Source organism: Orbicella faveolata, unplaced genomic scaffold (genome assembly GCF_042242905.1).
Source record: "Orbicella faveolata isolate gen_17 unplaced genomic scaffold, um_ofav_v1 contig_47, whole genome shotgun sequence".
In the NCBI taxonomy this organism is placed as follows: Eukaryota; Metazoa; Cnidaria; class Anthozoa; order Scleractinia; family Merulinidae; genus Orbicella; species Orbicella faveolata.
The window spans coordinates 7,783,182-7,791,691 of NW_028301577.1; positions in this window are offsets into that span (position 1 = coordinate 7,783,182).

The window sequence follows — 8,510 nt, forward strand, 5'->3', positions numbered from 1 at the left end:
TGTTTCTTAGAAGAAGCTACTTTTTCATCATTATCAATAAGACCATCAACAAAAGCCCTTCATAGCTTATGTTTAGGGAAACTGTGCCAGCGGCAACGGTCATAAATAGGGTATCAAAGGTTTGGCCAAGTCATAAATAGGGTAGCAAAAATCTCAGATTTTGGTCATAAATTGGGTAAGAGTTTTGGGATGTGGGCCGCACACCCCCGCCCAACTTTTCTGGGAGTACCCCCGGACTATTGGCTCTAAGAAGCGCTACTGAAAAGCCGGCAATATTTCCTCGGCATTCCGCCAGACATATACAGGCTTTTGCCATGCAAAACTGAACATAGGAATAGGATATTAAAAGCAAGCTAATACTCGACCATCATGCGTGCGTATCAAACGTACAGCAGAACTGCTTTAGGTGATATATTATTAAACACTGACCCCTGTCAATGGACTACCCCGATGGACTACCTAAACGGATTACCCTCAACAGGACTAAACCTTGGAGTCTTTTGTTTTTTGCTAGCTACACCTTCGAAATTTAATAATAAACTATTTTAAAATTCAAAGTTCTTTCTTCGAAAAATAGCTCGAAGTCATTCTACTTCCCTCAACACCAATGTTTGATCGCCGATCCAAGATTAATGATCAATTTAAATGAATTATTTTGAAGATCACTTAACCAGTTAATCCTGACTCAAGCACAATAAAATAAATGGTATAGTTGAGAGCTCTCTGTGATTCATTAATGTTTAAACCCTTTGAATACCAAACTTTCGCCAAAAAATACCGTTTTTAACCGTTTAGTCAGGGTTTTTAGCTGCCATGACGCTAAATAAGCCTAAGTTTTGCTAAGAAAGCTTTTTTTTACTAAAAGGAGAGATTTTTCGAGGATTAGGTACAAACTTGAGCAAAATTTCAATTCCGGGCATGAGCATAAGCCAAATTTGGACTTATATTATGAGTTAGTATGAAGTACCGTTCTCAATTTTGTTTGTTGCCTCTTTCCTTTCTGTTTTTCTCGGCCCTTTTACACTGGCTACCTTTTGCATTGTATGTTCTTTCTGGCTACCGTGAAAAGTTGGATGTTAATTACGGGCGAAGCCTAGAAATGGACCTTGATCAATCATAGGCGTAGTGGACCATTTTACCACCGTTTTTACACCAAAACTGATAACGTTGTTTTTCGATTTGCGACGTCGGAATGTCGTCGATATCTAAACCTGACCATTGTGCGGAAAGGCCTAGCCTAGTACTACTATCTGCTCATCAAGAATATCTGATGACATTTAAATTGATGACGTCACAAGTGGTACAAAGAGCACGCCATTAATTACGCATATATATGCATACGCATATATGCGTAGTTGGTATTCAAAAGGTTAAGCTTTCTCCTCCTATCCAGGAAAGTTCAAACGACGTGGGAATATCTGTGGCAGTTAACCGAACAATAATTTTTTTTCTGGGGGGCGGGGGTGGGGAATCCAAAAAAAGAGGAAGCGGAATGTCTCATATTACACGTAGAAGTATCCAGCTGTTGAAATGAGCTTTGCTGTTCTAGTAATCTTTTCTAGTGATCACTATCTTATGATGTATTTTTCTATTGCTAAATTGTCTGATCATTAACGTGCTATCAACATGCCGCTCTAAGTAGGCGCTATAGGGCCAATATTTCCTCAGCATACTCCGCTAAAGACATATACATGCTTTTGCCATGCAAAACTGAACATAGAGAAGAGGAAATTAAACACAAGCTAATACTCGACCATCATGCGTGCGTATCAAACGTACAGCAGAATTCCCTCAGGAAATTACTCGTAGAAGTATCCAGCTGCTGAAATGAGCTATGCTGTTATAATAGTAATCTTTCAGCCAGTACATAAATAACGCTTCAATTGGCTGAAACACCGGCAAATAACATATGTATTTGCCAGTCAAATAAGTGGACACTTGTTACATTTCACGGTAGCATGGTTAGTGTAGTGCTATGCATCATGCGGGATGAAAACCGGTAAAAGAATGCAGTGGAGGATCTGGGGGGGGGGGGGCGCCCCCCCTTAGTTTGGGTAAAAAAAAAACGGAAGAAGAAATCACAGAAGGAAGAATAGCCAGCAGGGCAAGCAAAACAAAACCGCCGCCCCCTTAGCTCAAGGTCTAGATCCGCCACTGGAATGATTTGTGTGAACTTACCCAAAGGGTTGTTTAAAACACTGACAGAATTCCTTTCACCTTCTGCCTTATAATCCCCGTTCTCTGGCCTTGTTTTCCCTATACGTCCTATACGATTGTCGAGCTTCTTTATAACCATAATTCGGGCAGTTATCGAGGCGTCAGTTTACGGATTTCGAGAATCTTGGGCTCTCTCAGGGTATTTCTGTCAAGTATTCCCAGCAGGGTGGCCTTCGATGTTGGATCCATAACGGGCTGTTAATCAACAGTAACTGTGTTCTTTGTTTATATTGTGTTTGTAGCTGGCTCAGTGAATGACTGTTTCATCACTTCTGTTGACTTTTGAATTCGAATTCAACTGTTTTTACATAAAAAGTGCCAGACCCAATATTCTCAATGTGAAATGATAAGTGTTTTGCGGAATCGAATATTTCAGCAGGGTATTCTAATTTATGAGGTACGGAGAGTGTGGGCTGGGGAGAGGATTCTGATTACAGATGGTCCCCCATAATGAACACACCCCAGGGGGTAACCCCTTATATGGGCTATATAGGTATGTGCGGCCCCAAAGGGTAGGGTTTTTCAGCCGTTTTGGTCATAAATCGGGTATCGATTTTGGCCATTTTGGTCTTAAATAGGGTATGGTTTCAGCACTCTAGTCTTTAAATTGGGTATGTTTCTTAGAAGAAGCTATTTTTTCATCATTATCAATAAGACCGTTAACAAAAGCCCTTCATAACTTATGTTTAGGGCAACTGCGCCAGCCGCAACGGTCATAAACAGGATATCAAATTTTTGATCAGGTCATAAATAGGATGGCAAAAATCGCAGATTTTGGTCATAAATAGGGTAAGGGTTTTGGGAAGTGGGCCGCACCCCCCTGACCAACTTTTCTGGGAGTGCCTCCCCGGAGACACACCAACCACAAGCCCTATAACACTGTACAATGGTTTATTTTATTTTGCTAAAATCAGTGACTTGAACAAAATTAACCAGAGTGCAATACAAAGTAATATATTATATAGATCGTTTTCACGTGACGTCATCAAATTCCAAAATCCGAAACTAAAGAGTTACGAAAATTTTTATCCTCATAAGGCATAAGGGGATCTAAACTTATATCTGTTTACAGCTTTTCAGCCCAATAGCATGCTTTGTTTGGAAACCAGCGCCGTTTGAAGTTCAGAGTTATGGCGGTGCGTGACATACCGCTCCGTTCGCGTTTGTGGAAAAATATACACTTATCTAGTGACTTTTAGCCTTTTTAGGACTTAAAGTGTTACGAAAAGTGCTTGTGAAAATGTTTGTGGGTTCAGTTCAGATAATCAGTCGCCTAGATAGCCAAAGTAAGTTCCAGCTGTTTGCACCATTTTCCGGCCGCCATGTTGGTGGAGCACAGAGCTCCACCAACATGGCGGCTTCATACTGGGCTCTGTAAATTGGCGCAAAACATTTCGACGAATATCTGAAGTTTGGGAAAACGCAGAGACCCAAAACTTGGAGAAGTGTCTTCTTTACCTGTCTCCTATAATATGAAAATTTCTTGACTTTATCCACGGAATAGTTTTCGATTTATGTTTTCGTTGCGTGACAGTGAAAACCATCTATAACTCCTGATATAACCTGTTGGGAACCAAATTTTCCTGGCCCATGAGAAATGTCTTATTCTTTACGTGTGGGATAACTTGATGTGGTACAACCAATTAACTACGTTTTTGAGAAACGTACAATGCCATTGGCAATGAAAAGCTTTTGTAATCTTTGATAGATTGCCTGGAAGTGCATGAATGGAAGACTGTCAATCTCACAGGATGCATTTTTCATCTTGCTCTTTCTGAAAATCTCAACAAATCCCATAATTTCAAAAATTCAAATATTTGTGACGACACACTTTAGGACTCCATAGTGAACAGGTCCAATCACAAAAATGAATTGTGAACTGCACTATACATACATCCAAAGACTGACAAAAATATCTACCATTGTCATTCAAACCCTGCACCAAATGTCCCTAAAAGCTTGTAAGGTTCCATGAAAGTATGATTACATCAAACAGATACCTGATTTAACAGAATGATATTAGTTGACGGATTTGAAGGAGGAAATTGTGTCAGACTTTAAAATGTTTGATATTTAAAAAGATTTTTAGGAAAATATCCATACCATTGTAAGGGAATGTTTTCAGGCTCAAACCACACCTGTGGAAAATTCCAATTTGGTGTCAACGTTTTGCCTTTTGAAAATTTTTGTATTGAAAATTTTATGAATATTCTACTCTTTATTTAGTACAAAATATATTGGCTTTTTGTGTTATTGAAGCGCTTGATTCGAAGCGAGTATTTAATACATAACAAGGAGATCTGTTGGATCTTATAACCGCGCTTTAAAAATTTAACTGTTTGCTTAGCACTACAGTCGCAACCCAGTGCACATTCCAAAGCAGTCCTTGATGATTCTTTTGATAATGTAGACATCACATCACTTGATCAACAAAAACTCTATTATAGCCGTTGTGAAATCTCCGATGACGTAATGGTCTTAATCTGGAACTTTCTTCGGGATATGTGTGGGCAGGAACGATATGAACGATGTGAACGATTCGATAACAACACTATTAACAATTGCTTTCTTTCTTAAAAGTCATGATTAAATTTCATCGGTGTTTTCTACGAGTAAAGGGCTAGAAAAGTAGTCACACGAGTCACATAATTCAAGAATTGCGTTATCCACGGCTATCTTTAGTACGGTGGTTATTTCCCTACCAGTGACGTAATCCTTGCATGTTCTGACATGTTCTTTGCTTGGCTTGCAAATATTTAATTTTCCTTCCAATCTATGAACTCGCTGCGATGAAACAGCCAAAGAATTTACTTCATTTGCCTAAAACCACAAGAAATACTCGCAAAATTGCAAATAAATTAATGACAGTCGCTTCTGGCGAAATAAACTTGCATAGTAAACACGATCTTATTTGTCACGTGGCGAAAGTGAAAGCTGCAACGTCAACGCATTCCATGGCTGACGTAATACCTTTTTTTAGCGTATTTATTATTCCCTTTGAATCCAACGCTTGGATAAAACCAAAAGAAAATATATTTTACCCACAACAAAGAAATCAATATCCGTGAAATTGTCCGTGTATTAATGTTTTAGCAGCTTCTGCGGAAAAACATCACACGTTGCGTGACTCAGAATTTGGTCGAGAGGGAGCCTTGGTCTGGTCACCGACAAAAAAAGATCTGTTAGATCTTATAACCGCGCTTCTAAAATTTAACTGTTTTCTTAGCACTACAATGGCAATGCAGTGCACATTCCAAAGCAGTCCTTGATGATTCATTGATTACTGTAGACACCACATCACTTGATCAACACAAACTGTATTATTATAAAACCAAAAGAAGATATATTTTACCTACAACAAAGAAATCAATATCCGTGAAATTGTCCGTGTACTAATGTTTCAACAGCTTTTGGCGAACAAACATCACTTGTTGCGTGACTCGAAATTTGGCCGAGCGGAGGTCTGCGTCTGGTCACCGACAAAAAAAAAGAAGATCTGTTAGATCTTATAACCGCGCTTTTAAAATTTAACTGTTTGCTTAGCACTACAGTCGCAACGCAGTGCACATTTCAAAGCCGTCCTTGATGATTCTTTTCTTACTGTAGACATCACATCACTTGATCAACGCAAACTCTATTACTGCACCATCAGTCGTAGCCGTTGTGAAATATCCGATGACGTAATGGTCTTAATCTGGAACTTTCTTTGGGATATGTATGGGCATGAACGATATGAACGATATGAACGATTCCATAACAACACTATTAACAATTGCTTTCTTTCTCAAGTCATGATTAAATTTCATTGGTGTTTTCCACGAGTAAAGGGCTAGAAAAGTAGTCACACGAGTCACATAATTTAAGACTTCCGTTATCCACGGCTATCTTTAGTACGGTGGTTATTTCCCTTCCAATGACGTTGATAAATCTCCGATGACGTAACGGTCTTAATCTGGAACTTTTCTCGGGATATGTATGGGCATGAACGATATGAACGACACGATAATAATACTATTAACAACAGCTTTCTTTCTTAAAAGTCACGATTAAATTTAATTGGTGTTTTCCACAAGTAAAGGGCTAGCAAAGTAGTCACACGAGTCATATAATGTAAGACTTCCGTTATCCACGGCTACCTTAAGTACGGTGGTTATTTCCCTTCCAATGACGTAATCCTTACATGTTCTGACATGTTCTTTGCTTGGCTTGCAAATATTTAATTTTCCTTCTGATCACCGAACTCGCTGCGATGAAACAGCCAAAGAATTTACTTCATTTGCCTAAAACCACAAGAACTATTCGCAAACTTGCAAATAAATTGATGACCGTCGCTTCTGCCGAAATCAACTTGCAAGGTAAACACGATCTTATTTGTCACGTAGCGAAAGTGAAAGCTGCAACGTCAGCGCATCCCATGGCTGACGTAATACCTTTTTTTAGCGTATTTATTATTTCCCTTCGAATCCAACGTCTCGATAAAACCAAAAGAAAATATATTTTACACACAAATAAAGAAAACAATATCCGTAACATTGTCTTTGTATTAATGTTTCAACAGCTTTTGGCGAGTAAACATCACAGGTTGCGTGACTCAACATTTGGCCGAGAGGAAGTTTGGGTCTGGTCACCGACAAAACTAAACAAGAAGATCTGTTAGATCTTATAACCGCGCTTTTAAAATTTAACTGTTTTCTTAGCACTACAGTCGCAACGCAGTGCATATTCCAAAGCAATCTTTTGATGATTCATTGATTACTGTAGACATCACAGCACTTAATCAACACAAACTCTATTATTGCACCATCACTCGTAGCCGTTGTGACATCTCCGATGACGTAATAGTCTTAATCTGGAACTTTCTTCGGGATATGTATGTGCATGAAGATACGAACACTATTAAAAAGCGCTTTCTTTCTTTAAAGTCACGATTAAATTTAATTGTTTTTTTCCCTTGAGTAAAGGATTAGCAAAGAAGTCACACCAGCCACATAACTCAAGAATTGCGTTATCCACGGCTATCTTTAGTACGGTGGTTATTTCCCCACCAATGACGTAATCCTTGCACGTTCTGAAACGTTCTTTGCTTGACTTGCAAATATTTAATTTTCCTTCTGATCACCGAACTCGCTGCGATGAAACAGTGAAAGAATTTACTTCATTTGCCTAAAACCACAAGAAATACTCGCAAACTTGCAAATAAATCGATGAACGTCGCTTCTACCGAAATAAACTTTCAAAGTAAACACGATCTTATTTGTCACGTAGCAAAAGTCAAAGCTGCAACGTCAGCGCATTCCATGGCTGACGTAATACCTCTTTTTAGCGTATTTATTATTCCCTTTGAATCTAACGCTTCGATAAAACCAAAAGAAAATATATTTTACCCACAACAAAGGAAACAATATCCGTAAAAATATCCGTGTTATAATGTTTTAACAGCTTCTGGCGGAAAAAAACATCACACGTTGCGTGACTCGGAATTTGGCCGAGCGGAGGTCTACGTCTGGTCACCGACAAAAAAAAAACAAGAAGATCTGTTAGATCTTGTAACCGCGCTTTTAAAATTTAACTGTTTTCTTAGCACTACAGTCGCAACGCAGTGTACATTCCAAAGCAATCCTTGATGATTCATTGATTACTGTAGACACCACATTACTTGATCAACACAAACTGTATTATTGCACCATCAGTCGTAACCGGTGTGAAATCTCCGATGACGTAATAGTCTTAATCTGGAACTTCCTTCGGGATATGTATGGGCATGAAGATACGAACACTATTAACAACAGCTTTCTTTCTTAAAAGTCACGATTAAATTAAATAGTTTTTTCCCTTGAGTAAAGGGCTAGCAAAGAAGTCACACAAGTCACATAATTCAAGAATTGCGTTATCCACGGCTATCTTTAGTACGGTGGTTATTTTCCTACCAATGACGTAATCCTTGCACGTTCTGACAAGTTCTTTGCTTGGCTTGCAAATATTTAATTTTCCTTCCGATCACCGAACTCGCTGCGATGAAACAGCCAAAGAATTTACTTCATTTGCCTAAAACCACAAGAAATACTCGCAAAATTACAAATAAATTAATGACAGTCGCTTCTGGCGAAATAAACTTGCAAAGTAAACACGATCTTATTTGTCACGTAGCGAAAGTGAAAGCTGCAACGTCAGCGCATTCCATGGCTGACGTAATACCTTTTTTTAGCGTATTTATTATACCCTTTAAATCCAACGCTTTGATAAAACGAAAAGAAAATATATTTTATCCACAAAAAAGAAAACAATATCCGTAA